Source organism: Mastigoproctus giganteus, chromosome 4 (assembly GCF_048544385.1).
Source record: "Mastigoproctus giganteus isolate SK-2022 chromosome 4, ASM4854438v1, whole genome shotgun sequence".
NCBI classification, from domain to species: domain Eukaryota; kingdom Metazoa; phylum Arthropoda; class Arachnida; order Uropygi; family Thelyphonidae; genus Mastigoproctus; species Mastigoproctus giganteus.
The window spans coordinates 146,498,876-146,518,096 of record NC_143578.1 but is presented as its reverse complement, the minus strand read 5'-3'; positions in this window follow the sequence as shown (position 1 = coordinate 146,518,096).

The following is a 19,221-nucleotide window of genomic DNA, read 5'->3' as shown; positions in this document are numbered from 1 at the left end:
TGGGAATATGACCTCATATGGAATATCAATTTTATTTTCGATGATTTCGTTAAGATCGAAGTGTTTACCAGTTTATCTACGTGAATAAAGTAAATCTACCAGATTTTGTAGAGAAAGAACGGAAATTAAGTGAGTTTTTTCGAGCACAATTCACTCCAATGCTTTCCTATGGGAATCCTCCCTATGCTTTACTATGGGAATGAAATACCATGTCGATTCACTTACTTCATGTGAAGGATTTCTATAAACACCAAGTGTTTCCATCTATATCTGAGTGAATTAAGTAATCTAGCCCCTTTTTTTAAAGAACGACCTGAAATTAAATGAGTTTTTTCCAAAAAATCACTCCAATGGTTTACTATGGGAATATGACCTCATATGGTATATCAATTTTATTTTCGAGGATTTCGTTAAAGTCGAAGTGTTTTCCAGTTTATCTACGTGAATAAAGTAAATCTACCAGATTTTGTAGATAACGAACGGAAATTAAGTGAGTTTTTTCGAGCACAATTCACCCCTATGCTTTCCTATGGGAATCCTCCCTATGCTTTACTATGGGAATGAAATACCATGTCGATTCACTTACTTCATGTGAAGAATTTCTATAAAAACCAAGTGTTTCCATCTATATCTGCGAGAATTAAGTAATCTAGCACCTTTTTTTAAAGAAAGACCTGAAATTAAATGAGTTTTTTCCAGAAAAATCACTCCAATGCTTTACTATGGGAATATGACCTCATATGGAATATCAATTTTATTTTCGAGGATTTCGTTAAAGTCGAAGTGTTTACCAGTTCATCTACGTGAATAAAATAAATCTACCAGATTTTGTAGATAACGAACGGAAATTAAGTGAGTTTTTTCGAGCACAATTCACCCCTATGCTTTCCTATGGGAATCCTCCCTATGCTTTACTATGTGATTGAAATACCATGTCGATTCACTTACTTCATATGAAGGATTTCTATAAAAAACCAATTGTTTCCATCTATATCTGCGTGAATTAAGTAAACTAGGCCATATTTGTAAAGAAAGAACTGAAATTAAATGAGTTTTTTCCAGAAAAATCACTCCAATGCTTTACTATGGGAATATGACCTCATATGGAATATCGTTTTTATTTTCGAAGCTTTCGTTAAAAACGAAGTGTTTTCTATTAAATCTAGGTTAGATACGTTAATTGGCTAATTATTGTCGAGAAATAATGGATAGTAATTGAGTTATTGAAGAAAGAATTATTTTCAATGCTTATCTATGGAACACAAAACGACACTAGAAAAAGTGCAGAATTTGCTACACTTTCGAACGAAAATCTTTGATTTTGCCATTTGTGACTCCAATCTCATCTGAAATAATATTCAAGGATTTCGATCATAAAACTGATTAAACATGTAATATGGCATATTTATACGTAAATTAACATATTATCATCAAGCTTTCAGCAGAAATTAATTTTAATAAGACACTGATTTTCCTTGTCTCCTATGGGAATCCTCCCTATACTTTACTATGGGAATGTAATACCATGTCGATTCACTTACTTCATGTGAAGGATTTCTATAAAAACCAAGTGTTTCCATCTATATCTGCGTGAATTAAGTAATATAACCCCTTTTTTTAAAGAACGACCTGAAATTAAATGAGTTTTTTCCAGAAAAATCACTCCAATGCTTTACTATGGGAATATGACCTCATATGGAATATCAATTTTATTTTCGAGGATTTCGTTAAAGTGTAGTGTTTACCAGTTTATCTACGTGAATAAAGTAAATCTACCAGATTTTGTAGAGAATGAACGGAAATTAAGTGAGTTTTTTCGATTACAATTCACCCCTATGCTTTCCTATGGGAATCCTCCCTATACTTTACTATGGGAATGAAATACCATGTCGATTCACTTACTTCATGTGAAGGATTTCTATAAAAACCAATTGTTTCCATCTATATCTGCGTGAATTAAGTAATCTAGCCCCTTTTTTTAAAGAAAGACCTGAAATTAAATGAGTTTTTTCCAGAAAAATCACTCCAATGCTTTACAATGGGAATATGACCTCATATGGAATATCGTTTTTATTTTCGAAGCTTTCGTTAAAAACGAAGTGTTTTCTATTAAATCTAAAAGAGATACGTTAATTGGCTAATTTTTGTCGAGAAATAATGTATAGTAATTGAGTTATTGAAGAAAGAATTATTTTCAATGCTTATCTATGGAACACAAAACGACACTAGAAAAAGTGCAGCATTTTCTACACTTTCGAACGAAAATCTTTGATTTTGCCATTTTTGACTCCAATCTCATTTGAAATAATATTCAAGGATTTCGATCATAAAACTGATTAAACATGTAATATAGCGTATTTATACGTAAATTAACATATTATCATCAAGCTTTCAGCAGAAATTAATTTTAATAAGACACTGATTTTCCTTGTCTCCTATGGGAATCCTCCCTATACTTTACTATGGGAATGTAATACCATGTCGATTCACTTACTTCATATGAAGGATTTCTATAAAAACCATGTGTTTCCATCTATATCTGCGTGAATTAAGTAATCTAGCCCCTTTTTTTAAAGAACGACCTGAAATTAAATGAGTTTTTTCCAGAAAAATCACTCCAATGCTTTACTATGGGAATATGACCTCATATGGAATATCAATTTTATTTTCGAGGATTTCGTTAAAGTCGAAGGGTTTGCCAGTTTATCTACGTGAATAAAGTAAATCTACCAGATTTTGTAGAGAAAGAACGGAAATTAAGTGAGTTTTTTCGAGCACAATTCACTCCTATGCTTTCCTATGGGAATCCTCCCTATACTTTACTATGGGAATGTAATACCATGTCGATTCACTTACTTCATGTGAAGGATTTCTATAAAAACCATGTGTTTCCATCTATATCTGCTGGAATTAAGTAAACTAGGCCCTTTTTTTAAAGAACGACCTGAAATTAAATGAGTTTTTTCCAGAAAAATCACTCCAATGCTTTACTATGGGAATATGACCTCATATGGAATATCAATTTTATTTTCGAGGATTTCGTTAAAGTCGAAGTGTTTGCCAGTTTATCTACGTGAATAAAGTAAATCTACCAGATATTGTAGAGAAAGAACGGAAATTAAGTGAGTTTTTTCGAGCACAATTCACTCCTATGCTTTCCTATGGGAATCCACCCTATGTTTTACTATGGGAATGAAATACCATGTCGATTCACTTACTTCATGTGAAGGATTTCTATAAAAACCAAGTGTTTCCATCTATATCTGCGTGAATTAAGTAATCTAGCCCCTTTTTTTAAAGAACGACCTGAAATTAAATGAGTTTTTTCCAGAAAAATCACTCCAATGCTTTACTAGGGGAATATGACCTCATATGGAATATCGTTTTTATTTTCGAAGCTTTCGTTAAAAACGAAGTGTTTTCTATTAAATCTAGGTTAGATACGTTAATTCGCTAATTTTTGTAGAGAAATAATGGATAGTAATTGAGTTATTGAAGAAAGAATTATTTTCAATGCTTATCTATGGAACACAAAACGACACTAGAAAAAGTGCAGCATTTTCTACACTTTCGAACGAAAATCTTTGATTTTGCCATTTTTGACTCCAAACTCATTTGAAATAATATTCAAGGATTTCGATCATAAAACTGATTAAACATGTAATATAGCATATTCATACGTAAATTAACATATTATCATCAAGCTTTCAGCAGAAATTAATTTTAATAAGACACTGATTTTCCTTGTCTCCAATGGGAATCCTCCCTATACTTTACTATGGGAATGTAATACCATGTCGATTCACTTACTTCATGTGAAGGATTTCTATAAAAACCATGTGTTTCCATCTATATCTGCGTGAATTAAGTAATCTAGCCCCTTTTTTTAAAGAACGACCTGAAATTAAATGAGTTTTTTCCAGAAAAATCACTCCAATGCTTTACTACGGGAATATGACCTCATATGGAATATCAATTTTATTTTCGAGGATTTCGTTAAAGTCGAAGTGTTTACCAGTTTATCTGCGTGAATAAAGTAAATCTACCAGATTTTGTCGAGAACGAACGGAAATTAAGTGAGTTTTTTCGATTACAATTCACCCCTATGCTTTCCTTTGGGAATCCTCCCTATGCTTTACTATGGGAATGAAATACCATGTCGATTCACTTACTTCATATGAAGGATTTCTATAAAAACCAATTGTTTCCATCTATATCTGCGTGAATTAAGTAATCTAGCCCCTTTTTTTAAAGAACGACCTGAAATTAAATGAGTTTTTTCCAGAAAAATCACTCCAATGCTTTACTATGGGAATATGACCTCATATGGAATATCAATTTTATTTTCGAGGATTTCGTTAATGTCGAAGTGTTTACCAGTTTATCTACGTGAATAAAGTAAATCTACCAGATTTTGTAGAGAAAGAACGGAAATTAAGTGAGTTTTTTCGAGCACAATTCACTCCAATGCTTTCCTATGGGAATCCTCCCTATGCTTTACTATGGGAATGAAATACCATGTCGATTCACTTACTTCATGTGAAGGATTTCTATAAACACCAAGTGTTTCCATCTATATCTGAGTGAATTAAGTAATCTAGCCCCTTTTTTTAAAGAACGACCTGAAATTAAATGAGTTTTTTCCAAAAAATCACTCCAATGGTTTACTATGGGAATATGACCTCATATGGTATATCAATTTTATTTTCGAGGATTTCGTTAAAGTCGAAGTGTTTTCCAGTTTATCTACGTGAATAAAGTAAATCTACCAGATTTTGTAGATAACGAACGGAAATTAAGTGAGTTTTTTCGAGCACAATTCACCCCTATGCTTTCCTATGGGAATCCTCCCTATGCTTTACTATGGGAATGAAATACCATGTCGATTCACTTACTTCATGTGAAGAATTTCTATAAAAACCAAGTGTTTCCATCTATATCTGCGTGAATTAAGTAATCTAGCACCTTTTTTTAAAGAAAGACCTGAAATTAAATGAGTTTTTTCCAGAAAAATCACTCCAATGCTTTACTATGGGAATATGACCTCATATGGAATATCAATTTTATTTCGAGGATTTCGTTAAAGTCGAAGTGTTTACCAGTTCATCTACGTGAATAAAGTAAATCTACAAGATTTTGTAGATAACGAACGGAAATTAAGTGAGTTTTTTCGAGCACAATTCACCCCTATGCTTTCCTATGGGAATCCTCCCTATGCTTTACTATGTGATTGAAATACCATGTCGATTCACTTACTTCATATGAAGGATTTCTATAAAAAACCAATTGTTTCCATCTATATCTGCGTGAATTAAGTAAACTAGGCCATATTTGTAAAGAAAGAACTGAAATTAAATGAGTTTTTTCCAGAAAAATCACTCCAATGCTTTACTATGGGAATATGACCTCATATGGAATATCGTTTTTATTTTCGAAGCTTTCGTTAAAAACGAAGTGTTTTCTATTAAATCTAGGTTAGATACGTTAATTGGCTAATTATTGTCGAGAAATAATGGATAGTAATTGAGTTATTGAAGAAAGAATTATTTTCAATGCTATTCTATGGAACACAAAACGACACTAGAAAAAGTGCAGAATTTGCTACACTTTCGAACGAAAATCTTTGATTTTGCCATTTGTGACTCCAATCTCATCTGAAATAATATTCAAGGATTTCGATCATAAAACTGATTAAACATGTAATATGGCATATTTATACGTAAATTAACATATTATCATCAAGCTTTCAGCAGAAATTAATTTTAATAAGACACTGATTTTCCTTGTCTCCTATGGGAATCCTCCCTATACTTTACTATGGGAATGTAATACCATGTCGATTCACTTACTTCATGTGAAGGATTTCTATAAAAACCAAGTGTTTCCATCTATATCTGCGTGAATTAAGTAATATAACCCCTTTTTTTAAAGAACGACCTGAAATTAAATGAGTTTTTTCCAGAAAAATCACTCCAATGCTTTACTATGGGAATATGACCTCATATGGAATATCAATTTTATTTTCGAGGATTTCGTTAAAGTCGAAGTGTTTACCAGTTTATCTACGTGAATAAAGTAAATCTACCAGATTTTGTAGAGAATGAACGGAAATTAAGTGAGTTTTTTCGATTACAATTCACCCCTATGCTTTCCTATGGGAATCCTCCCTATACTTTACTATGGGAATGAAATACCATGTCGATTCACTTACTTCATGTGAAGGATTTCTATAAAAACCAATTGTTTCCATCTATATCTGCGTGAATTAAGTAATCTAGCCCCTTTTTTTAAAGAAAGACCTGAAATTAAATGAGTTTTTTCCAGAAAAATCACTCCAATGCTTTACAATGGGAATATGACCTCATATGGAATATCGTTTTTATTTTCGAAGCTTTCGTTAAAAACGAAGTGTTTTCTATTAAATCTAGGAGAGATACGTTAATTGGCTAATTTTTGTCGAGAAATAATGTATAGTAATTGAGTTATTGAAGAAAGAATTATTTTCAATGCTTATCTATGGAACACAAAACGACACTAGAAAAAGTGCAGCATTTTCTACACTTTCGAACGAAAATCTTTGATTTTGCCATTTTTGACTCCAATCTCATTTGAAATAATATTCAAGGATTTCGATCATAAAACTGATTAAACATGTAATATAGCGTATTTATACGTAAATTAACATATTATCATCAAGCTTTCAGCAGAAATTAATTTTAATAAGACACTGATTTTCCTTGTCTCCTATGGGAATCCTCCCTATACTTTACTATGGGAATGTAATACCATGTCGATTCACTTACTTCATATGAAGGATTTCTATAAAAACCATGTGTTTCCATCTATATCTGCGTGAATTAAGTAATCTAGCCCCTTTTTTTAAAGAACGACCTGAAATTAAATGAGTTTTTTCCAGAAAAATCACTCCAATGCTTTACTATGGGAATATGACCTCATATGGAATATCAATTTTATTTTCGAGGATTTCGTTAAAGTCGAAGGGTTTGCCAGTTTATCTACGTGAATAAAGTAAATCTACCAGATTTTGTAGAGAAAGAACGGAAATTAAGTGAGTTTTTTCGAGCACAATTCACTCCTATGCTTTCCTATGGGAATCCTCCCTATACTTTACTATGGGAATGTAATACCATGTCGATTCACTTACTTCATGTGAAGGATTTCTATAAAAACCATGTGTTTCCATCTATATCTGCTGGAATTAAGTAAACTAGGCCCTTTTTTTAAAGAACGACCTGAAATTAAATGAGTTTTTTCCAGAAAAATCACTCCAATGCTTTACTATGGGAATATGACCTCATATGGAATATCAATTTTATTTTCGAGGATTTCGTTAAAGTCGAAGTGTTTGCCAGTTTATCTACGTGAATAAAGTAAATCTACCAGATATTGTAGAGAAAGAACGGAAATTAAGTGAGTTTTTTCGAGCACAATTCACTCCTATGCTTTCCTATGGGAATCCACCCTATGTTTTACTATGGGAATGAAATACCATGTCGATTCACTTACTTCATGTGAAGGATTTCTATAAAAACCAAGTGTTTCCATCTATATCTGCGTGAATTAAGTAATCTAGCCCCTTTTTTTAAAGAACGACCTGAAATTAAATGAGTTTTTTCCAGAAAAATCACTCCAATGCTTTACTAGGGGAATATGACCTCATATGGAATATCGTTTTTATTTTCGAAGCTTTCGTTAAAAACGAAGTGTTTTCTATTAAATCTAGGTTAGATACGTTAATTCGCTAATTTTTGTAGAGAAATAATGGATAGTAATTGAGTTATTGAAGAAAGAATTATTTTCAATGCTTATCTATGGAACACAAAACGACACTAGAAAAAGTGCAGCATTTTCTACACTTTCGAACGAAAATCTTTGATTTTGCCATTTTTGACTCCAAACTCATTTGAAATAATATTCAAGGATTTCGATCATAAAACTGATTAAACATGTAATATAGCATATTCATACGTAAATTAACATATTATCATCAAGCTTTCAGCAGAAATTAATTTTAATAAGACACTGATTTTCCTTGTCTCCAATGGGAATCCTCCCTATACTTTACTATGGGAATGTAATACCATGTCGATTCACTTACTTCATGTGAAGGATTTCTATAAAAACCATGTGTTTCCATCTATATCTGCGTGAATTAAGTAATCTAGCCCCTTTTTTTAAAGAACGACCTGAAATTAAATGAGTTTTTTCCAGAAAAATCACTCCAATGCTTTACTACGGGAATATGACCTCATATGGAATATCAATTTTATTTTCGAGGATTTCGTTAAAGTCGAAGTGTTTACCAGTTTATCTGCGTGAATAAAGTAAATCTACCAGATTTTGTCGAGAACGAACGGAAATTAAGTGAGTTTTTTCGATTACAATTCACCCCTATGCTTTCCTATGGGAATCCTCCCTATGCTTTACTATGGGAATGAAATACCATGTCGATTCACTTACTTCATATGAAGGATTTCTATAAAAACCAATTGTTTCCATCTATATCTGCGTGAATTAAGTAATCTAGCCCCTTTTTTTAAAGAACGACCTGAAATTAAATGAGTTTTTTCCAGAAAAATCAATCCAATGCTTTACTATGGGAATATGACCTCATATGGAATATCAATTTTATTTTCGAGGATTTCGTTAAAGTCGAAGTGTTTACCAGTTTATCTACGTGAATAAAGTAAATCTACCAGATTTTGTAGAGAAAGAACGGAAATTAAGTGAGTTTTTTCGAGCACAATTCACTCCAATGCTTTCCTATGGGAATCCTCCCTATGCTTTACTATGGGAATGAAATACCATGTCGATTCACTTACTTCATGTGAAGGATTTCTATAAACACCAAGTGTTTCCATCTATATCTGAGTGAATTAAGTAATCTAGCCCCTTTTTTTAAAGAACGACCTGAAATTAAATGAGTTTTTTCCAAAAAATCACTCCAATGGTTTACTATGGGAATATGACCTCATATGGTATATCAATTTTATTTTCGAGGATTTCGTTAAAGTCGAAGTGTTTTCCAGTTTATCTACGTGAATAAAGTAAATCTACCAGATTTTGTAGATAACGAACGGAAATTAAGTGAGTTTTTTCGAGCACAATTCACCCCTATGCTTTCCTATGGGAATCCTCCCTATGCTTTACTATGGGAATGAAATACCATGTCGATTCACTTACTTCATGTGAAGAATTTCTATAAAAACCAAGTGTTTCCATCTATATCTGCGTGAATTAAGTAATCTAGCACCTTTTTTTAAAGAAAGACCTGAAATTAAATGAGTTTTTTCCAGAAAAATCACTCCAATGCTTTACTATGGGAATATGACCTCATATGGAATATCAATTTTATTTCGAGGATTTCGTTAAAGTCGAAGTGTTTACCAGTTCATCTACGTGAATAAAGTAAATCTACAAGATTTTGTAGATAACGAACGGAAATTAAGTGAGTTTTTTCGAGCACAATTCACCCCTATGCTTTCCTATGGGAATCCTCCCTATGCTTTACTATGGGATTGAAATACCATGTCGATTCACTTACTTCATATGAAGGATTTCTGTAAAAAACCAATTGTTTCCATCTATATCTGCGTGAATTAAGTAAACTAGGCCATATTTGTAAAGAAAGAACTGAAATTAAATGAGTTTTTTCCAGAAAAATCACTCCAATGCTTTACAATGGGAATATGACCTCATATGGAATATCGTTTTTATTTTCGAAGCTTTCGTTAAAAACGAAGTGTTTTCTATTAAATCTAGGTGAGATACGTTAATTGGCTAATTTGTGTCGAGAAATAATGTATAGTAATTGAGTTATTGAAGAAAGAATTATTTTCAATGCTTATCTATGGAACACAAAACGACACTAGAAAAAGTGCAGCATTTTCTACACTTTCGAACGAAAATCTTTGATTTTGCCATTTTTGACTCCAATCTCATTTGAAATAATATTCAAGGATTTCGATCATAAACTGATTAAACATGTAATATAGCGTATTTATACGTAAATTAACATATTATCATCAAGCTTTCAGCAGAAATTAATTTTAATAAGACACTGATTTTCCTTGTCTCCTATGGGAATCCTCCCTATACTTTACTATGGGAATGTAATACCATGTCGATTCACTTACTTCATATGAAGGATTTCTATAAAAACCATGTGTTTCCATCTATATCTGCGTGAATTAAGTAATCTAGCCCCTTTTTTTAAAGAACGACCTGAAATTAAATGAGTTTTTTCCAGAAAAATCACTCCAATGCTTTACTACGGGAATATGACCTCATATGGAATATCAATTTTATTTTCGAGGATTTCGTTAAAGTCGAAGTGTTTACCAGTTTATCTGCGTGAATAAAGTAAATGTACCAGATTTTGTCGAGAACGAACGGAAATTAAGTGACGTTTTTCGATTACAATTCACCCCTATGCTTTCCTAGGGGAATCCTCCCTATGCTTTACTATGGGAATGAAATACCATGTCGATTCACTTACTTCATATGAAGGATTTCTATAAAAACCAATTGTTTCCATCTATATCTGCGTGAATTAAGTAATCTAGCCCCTTTTTTTAAAGAACGACCTGAAATTAAATGAGTTTTTTCCAGAAAAATCACTCCAATGCTTTACTATGGGAATATGACCTCATATGGAATATCAATTTTATTTTCGAGGATTTCGTTAAAGTCGAAGTGTTTACCAGTTTATCTACGTGAATAAAGTAAATCTACCAGATTTTGTAGAGAAAGAACGAAAATTAAGTGAGTTTTTTCGAGCACAATTCACTCCTATGCTTTCCTATGGGAATCCACCCTATACTTTACTATGGGAATGAAATACCATGTCGATTCACTTACTTCATATGAAGGATTTCTATAAAAACCAATTGTTTCCATCTATATCTGCGTGAATTAAGTAATCTAGCCCCTTTTTGTAAAGAAAGAACTGAAATTAAATGAGTTTTTTCCAGAAAAATCACTCCAATGCTTTACTATGGGAATATGACCTCATATGGAATATTAATTTTATTTTCGAGGATTTCGTTAAAGTCGAAGTGTTTACCAGTTTATCTACGTGAATAAAGTAAATCTACCAGATTTTGTAGAGAACGAACGGAAATTAAGTGAGTTTTTTCGATTACAATTCACCCCTATGCTTTCCTATGGGAATCCTCCGTATGCTTTACTATGGGAATGAAATACCATGTCGATTCACTTACTTCATATGAAGGATTTCTATAAAAACCAATTGTTTCCATCTATATCTGCGGGAATTAAGTAATCTAGCCCCTTTTTTTAAAGAAAGACCTGAAATTAAATGAGTTTTTTCCAGAAAAATCACTCCAATGCTTTACTATGGGAATATGACCTCATATGGAATATCGTTTTTATTTTCGAAGCTTTCGTTAAAAACGAAGTGTTTTCTATTAAATCTAGGTTAGATACGTTAATTGGCTAATTTTTGTCGAGAAATAATGGATAGTAATTGAGTTATTGAAGAAAGAAATATTTTCAATGCTTATCTATGGAACACAAAACGACACTAGAAAAAGTGCAGCATTTTCTACTCTTTCGAACGAAAATCTTTGATTTTGCCATTTTTGACTCCAATCTCATTTGAAATAATATTCAAGGATTTCGATCATAAAACTGATTAAACATGTAATATAGCATATTTATCCGTAAATTAACATATTATCATCAAGCTTTCAGCAGAAATTAATTTTAATAAGACACTGATTTTCCTTGTCTCCTATGGGAATCCTCCCTATACTTTACTATGGGAATGTAATACCATGTCGATTCACTTACTTCATGTGAAGGATTTCTATAAAAACCATGTGTTTCCATCTATATCTGCGGGAATTAAGTAAGCTAGGCCCTTTTTTTAAAGAACGACCTGAAATTAAATGAGTTTTTTCCAGAAAAATCACTCCAATGCTTTACTATGGGAATATGACCTCATATGGAATATCAATTTTATTTTCGAGGATTTCGTTAAAGTCGAAGTGTTTACCAGTTTATCTACGTGAATAAAGTAAATCTACCAGATTTTGTAGAGAAAGAACGGAAATTAAGTGAGTTTTTTCGATCAGAATTCACTCCTATGCTTTCCTATGGGAATCCTCCCTATACTTTACTATGGGAATGTAATACCATGTCGATTCACTTACTTCATGTGAAGGATTTCTATAAAAACAATGTGTTTCCATCTATATCTGCGGGAATTAAGTAAACTAGGCCCTTTTTTTAAAGAACGACCTGAAATTAAATGAGTTTTTTCCAGAAAAATCACTCCAATGCTTTACTATGGGAATATGACCTCATATGGAATATCAATTTTATTTTCGAGGATTTCGTTAAAGTCGAAGTGTTTACCAGTTTATCTACGTGAATAAAGTAAATATACCAGATTTTGTAGAGAACGAACGGAAATTAAGTGAGTTTTTTCGATTACAATTCACCCCTATGCTTTCCTATGGGAATCCTCCCTATGCTTTACTATGGGAATGAAATACCATGTCGATTCACTTACTTCATATGAAGGATTTCTATAAAAACCAATTGTTTCCATCTATATCTGCGTGAATTAAGTAATCTAGCCCCTTTTTTTAAAGAAAGACCTGAAATTAAATGAGTTTTTTCCAGAAAAATCACTCCAATGCTTTACTATGGGAATATGACCTCATATGGAATATTAATTTTATTTTCGAGGATTTCGTTAAAGTCGAAGTGTTTACCAGTTTATCTACGTGAATAAAGTAAATCTACCAGATTTTGTAGAGAACGAACTGAAATTAAGTGAGTTTTTTCGATTACAATTCACCCCTATGCTTTCCTATGGCAATCCTCCCTATGCTTTACTATGGGAATGAAATACCATGTCGATTCACTTACTTCATATGAAGGATTTCTATAAAAACCAATTGTTTCCATCTATATCTGCGTGAATTAAGTAATCTAGCCCCTTTTTTTAAAGAAAGACCTGAAATTAAATGAGTTTTTCCAGAAAAATCACTCCAATGCTTTACTATGGGAATACGACCTCATATGGAATATCGTTTTTATTTTCGAAGCTTTCGTTAAAAACGAAGTGTTTTCTATTAAATCTAGGTTAGATACGTTAATTGGCTAATTTTCGTCGAGAAATAATGGATAGTAATTGAGTTATTGAAGAAAAAATTATTTTCAATGCTTATCTATGGAACACAAAACGACACTAGAAAAAGTGTAGCATTTTCTACAATTTCGAACGAAAATCTTTGATTTTGCCATTTTTGACTCCAATCTCATTTGAAATAATATTCAAGGATTTCGATCATAAAACTGATTAAACATGTAATATAGCATATTTATACGTAAATTAACATATTATCATCAAGCTTTCAGCAGAAATTAATTTTAATAAGACACTGACTTTCCTTGTCTCCTATGGGAATCCTCCCTATACTTTACTATGGGAATGTAATACCATGTCGATTCACTTACTTCATGTGAAGGATTTCTATAAAAACCATGTGTTTCAATCTATATCTGCGTGAATTAAGTAATCTAGCCCCGTTTTTGTAAAGAACGACCTGAAATTAAATGAGTTTTTTCCAGAAAAATCACTCCAATGCTTTACTATGGGAATATGACCTCATATGGAATATCAATTTTATTTTCGAGGATTTCGTTAAAGTCGAAGTGTTTACCAGTTTATCTACGTGAATAAAGTAAATCTACCAGATTTTGTAGAGAAAGAACGGAAATTAAGTGAGTTTTTTCGATCAGAATTCACTCCTATGCTTTCCTATGGGAATCCTCCCTATACTTTACTATGGGAATGTAATACCATGTCGATTCACTTACTTCATGTGAAGGATTTCTATAAAAATCATGTGTTTCCATCTATATCTGCGGGAATTAAGTAAACTAGGCCCTTTTTTTAAAGAACGACCTGAAATTAAATGAGTTTTTTCCAGAAAAATCACTCCAATGCTTTACTATGGGAATATGACCTCATGTGGAATATCAATTTTATTTTCGAGGATTTCGTTAAAGTCGAAGTGTTTACCAGTTTATCTACGTGAATAAAGTAAATCTACCAGATTTTGTAGAGAAAGAACGGAAATTAAGTGAGTTTTTTCGAGCACAATTCACTCCTATGCTTTCCTATGGGAATCCACCCTATACTTTACTATGGGAATGAAATACCATGTCGATTCACTTACTTCATATGAAGGATTTCTATAAAAAACCAATTGTTTCCATCTATATCTGCGTGAATTAAGTAATCTAGCCCCTTTTTTTAAAGAAAGAACTGAAATTAAATGAGTTTTTTCCAGAAAAATCACTCCAATGCTTTACTATGGGAATATGACCTCATATGGAATATTAATTTTATTTTCGAGGATTTCGTTAAAGTCGAAGTGTTTACCAGTTTATCTACGTGAATAAAGTAAATCTACCAGATTTTGTAGAGAACGAACGGAAATTAAGTGAGTTTTTTCGATTACAATTCACCCCTATGCTTTCCTATGGGAATCCTCCCTATGCTTTACTATGGGAATGAAATACCATGTCGATTCACTTACTTCATATGAAGGATTTCTATAAAAACCAATTGTTTCCATCTATATCTGCGTGAATTAAGTAATCTAGCCCCTTTTTTTAAAGAAAGACCTGAAATTAAATGAGTTTTTTCCAGAAAAATCACTCCAATGCTTTACTATGGGAATATGACCTCATATGGAATATCGTTTTTATTTTCGAAGCTTTCGTTAAAACCGAAGTGTTTTCTATTAAATCTAGGTTAGATACGTTAATTGGCTAATTTTTGTCGAGAAATAATGGATAGTAATTGAGTTATTGAAGAAAGAATTATTTTCAATGCTTATCTATGGAACACAAAACGACACTAGAAAAAGTGCAGCATTTGCTACAATTTCGAACGAAAATCTTTGATTTTGCCATTTTTGACTCCAATCTCATTTGAAATAATATTCAAGGATTTCGATCATAAAACTGATTAAACATGTAATATAGCATATTTATCAGTAAATTAACATATTATCATCAAGCTTTCAGCAGAAATTAATTTTAATAAGACACTGATTTTCCTTGTCTCCTATGGGAATCCTCCCTATACTTTACTATGGGAATGTAATACCATGTCGATTCACTTACTTCATGTGAAGGATTTCTATAAAAACCATGTGTTTCCATCTATATCTGCGGGAATTAAGTAAACTAGGCCCTTTTTTTAAAGAACGACCTGAAATTAAATGAGTTTTTTCCAGAAAAATCACTCCAATGCTTTACTATGGGAATATGACCTCATATGGAATATCAATTTTATTTTCGAGGATTTCGTTAAAGTCGAAGTGTTTCCCAGTTTATCTACGTGAACAAAGTAAATCTACCAGATTTTGTAGAGAAAGAACGGAAATTAATTGAGTTTTTTCGAGCACAATTCACTCCTATGCTTTCCTATGGGAATCCTCCCTATACTTTACTATGGGAATGTAATACCATGTCGATTCACTTACTTCATGTGAAGGATTTCTATAAAAACCATGTGTTTCCATCTATATCTGCGGGAATTAAGTAAACTAGGCCCTTTTTTTAAAGAACGACCTGAAATTAAATGAGTTTTTTCCAGAAAAATCACTCCAATGCTTTACTATGGGAATATGACCTCATATGGAATATCAATTTTATTTTCGAGGATTTCGTTAAAGTCGAAGTGTTTACCAGTTTATCTACGTGAATAAAGTAAATCTACCAGATTTTGTAGAGAAAGAACGAAAATTAAGTGAGTTTTTTCGATCAGAATTCACTCCTATGCTTTCCTATGGGAATCCTCCCTATACTTTACTATGGGAATGTAATACCATGTCGATTCACTTACTTCATGTGAAGGATTTCTATAAAAACCATGTGTTTCCATCTATATCTGCGGGAATTAAGTAAACTAGGCCCTTTTTTTAAAGAACGACCTGAAATTAAATGAGTTTTTTCCAGAAAAATCACTCCAATGCTTTACTATGGGAATATGACCTCATATGGAATATCAATTTTATTTTCGAGGATTTCGTTAAAGTCGAAGTGTTTACCAGTTTATCTACGTGAATAAAGTAAATCTACCAGATTTTGTAGATAACGAACGGAAATTAAGTGAGTTTTTTCGAGCACAATTCACCCCTATGCTTTCCTATGGGAATCCTCCCTATGCTTTACTATGGGAATGAAATACCATGTCGATTCACTTACTTCATGTGAAGAATTTCTATAAAAACCAAGTGTTTCCATCTATATCTGCGTGAATTAAGTAATCTAGCACCTTTTTTTAAAGAAAGACCTGAAATTAAATGAGTTTTTTCCAGAAAAATCACTCCAATGCTTTACTATGGGAATATGACCTCATATGGAATATCAATTTTATTTCGAGGATTTCGTTAAAGTCGAAGTGTTTACCAGTTCATCTACGTGAATAAAGTAAATCTACAAGATTTTGTAGATAACGAACGGAAATTAAGTGAGTTTTTTCGAGCACAATTCACCCCTATGCTTTCCTATGGGAATCCTCCCTATGCTTTACTATGGGATTGAAATACCATGTCGATTCACTTACTTCATATGAAGGATTTCTGTAAAAAACCAATTGTTTCCATCTATATCTGCGTGAATTAAGTAAACTAGGCCATATTTGTAAAGAAAGAACTGAAATTAAATGAGTTTTTTCCAGAAAAATCACTCCAATGCTTTACTATGGGAATATGACCTCATATGGAATATCGTTTTTATTTTCGAAGCTTTCGTTAAAAACGAAGTGTTTTCTATTAAATCTAGGTTAGATACGTTAATTGGCTAATTATTGTCGAGAAATAATGGATAGTAATTGAGTTATTGAAGAAAGAATTATTTTCAATGCTTATCTATGGAACACAAAACGACACTAGAAAAAGTGCAGAATTTTCTACACTTTCGAACGAAAATCTTTGATTTTGCCATTTGTGACTCCAATCTCATCTGAAATAATATTCAAGGATTTCGATCATAAAACTGATTAAACATGTAATATGGCATATTTATACGTAAATTAACATATTATCATCAAGCTTTCAGCAGAAATTAATTTTAATAAGACACTGATTTTCCTTGTCTCCTATGGGAATCCTCCCTATACTTTACTATGGGAATGTAATACCATGTCGATTCACTTACTTCATGTGAAGGATTTCTATAAAAACCAAGTGTTTCCATCTATATCTGCGTGAATTAAGTAATATAACCCCTTTTTTTAAAGAACGACCTGAAATTAAATGAGTTTTTTCCAGAAAAATCACTCCAATGCTTTACTATGGGAATATGACCTCATATGGAATATCAATTTTATTTTCGAGGATTTCGTTAAAGTCGAAGTGTTTACCAGTTTATCTACGTGAATAAAGTAAATCTACCAGATTTTGTAGAGAATTAACGGAAATTAAGTGAGTTTTTTCGATTACAATTCACCCCTATGCTTTCCTATGGGAATCCTCCCTATACTTTACTATGGGAATGAAATACCATGTCGATTCACTTACTTCATGTGAAGGATTTCTATAAAAACCAATTGTTTCCATCTATATCTGCGTGAATTAAGTAATCTAGCCCCTTTTTTTAAAGAAAGACCTGAAATTAAATGAGTTTTTTCCAGAAAAATCACTCCAATGCTTTACAATGGGAATATGACCTCATATGGAATATCGTTTTTATTTTCGAAGCTTTCGTTAAAAACGAAGTGTTTTCTATTAAATCTAGGTGAGATACGTTAATTGGCTAATTTGTGTCGAGAAATAATGTATAGTAATTGAGTTATTGAAGAAAGAATTATTTTCAATGCTTATCTATGGAACACAAAACGACACTAGAAAAAGTGCAGCATTTTCTACACTTTCGAACGAAAATCTTTGATTTTGCCATTTTTGACTCCAATCTCATTTGAAATAATATTCAAGGATTTCGATCATAAACTGATTAAACATGTAATATAGCGTATTTATACGTAAATTAACATATTATCATCAAGCTTTCAGCAGAAATTAATTTTAATAAGACACTGATTTTCCTTGTCTCCTATGGGAATCCTCCCTATACTTTACTATGGGAATGTAATACCATGTCGATTCACTTACTTCATATGAAGGATTTCTATAAAAACCATGTGTTTCCATCTATATCTGCGTGAATTAAGTAATCTAGCCCCTTTTTTTAAAGAACGACCTGAAATTAAATGAGTTTTTTCCAGAAAAATCACTCCAATGCTTTACTACGGGAATATGACCTCATATGGAATATCAATTTTATTTTCGAGGATTTCGTTAAAGTCGAAGTGTTTACCAGTTTATCTGCGTGAATAAAGTAAATGTACCAGATTTTGTCGAGAACGAACGGAAATTAAGTGACTTTTTTCGATTACAATTCACCCCTATGCTTTCCTATGGGAATCCTCCCTATGCTTTACTATGGGAATGAAATACCATGTCGATTCACTTACTTCATATGAAGGATTTCTATAAAAACCAATTGTTTCCATCTATATCTGCGTGAATTAAGTAATCTAGCCCCTTTTTTTAAAGAACGACCTGAAATTAAATGAGTTTTTTCCAGAAAAATCACTCCAATGCTTTACTATGGGAATATGACCTCATATGGAATATCAATTTTATTTTCGAGGATTTCGTTAAAGTCGAAGTGTTTACCAGTTTATCTACGTGAATAAAGTAAATCTACCAGATTTTGTAGAGAAAGAACGAAAATTAAGTGAGTTTTTTCGAGCACAATTCACTCCTATGCTTTCCTATGGGAATCCACCCTATACTTTACTATGGGAATGAAATACCATGTCGATTCACTTACTTCATATGAAGGATTTCTATAAAAACCAATTGTTTCCATCTATATCTGCGTGAATTAAGTAATCTAGCCCCTTTTTGTAAAGAAAGAACTGAAATTAAATGAGTTTTTTCCAGAAAAATCACTCCAATGCTTTACTATGGGAATATGACCTCATATGGAATATTAATTTTATTTTCGAGGATTTCGTTAAAGTCGAAGTGTTTACCAGTTTATCTACGTGAATAAAGTAAATCTACCAGATTTTGTAGAGAACGAACGGAAATTAAGTGAGTTTTTTCGATTACAATTCACCCCTATGCTTTCCTATGGGAA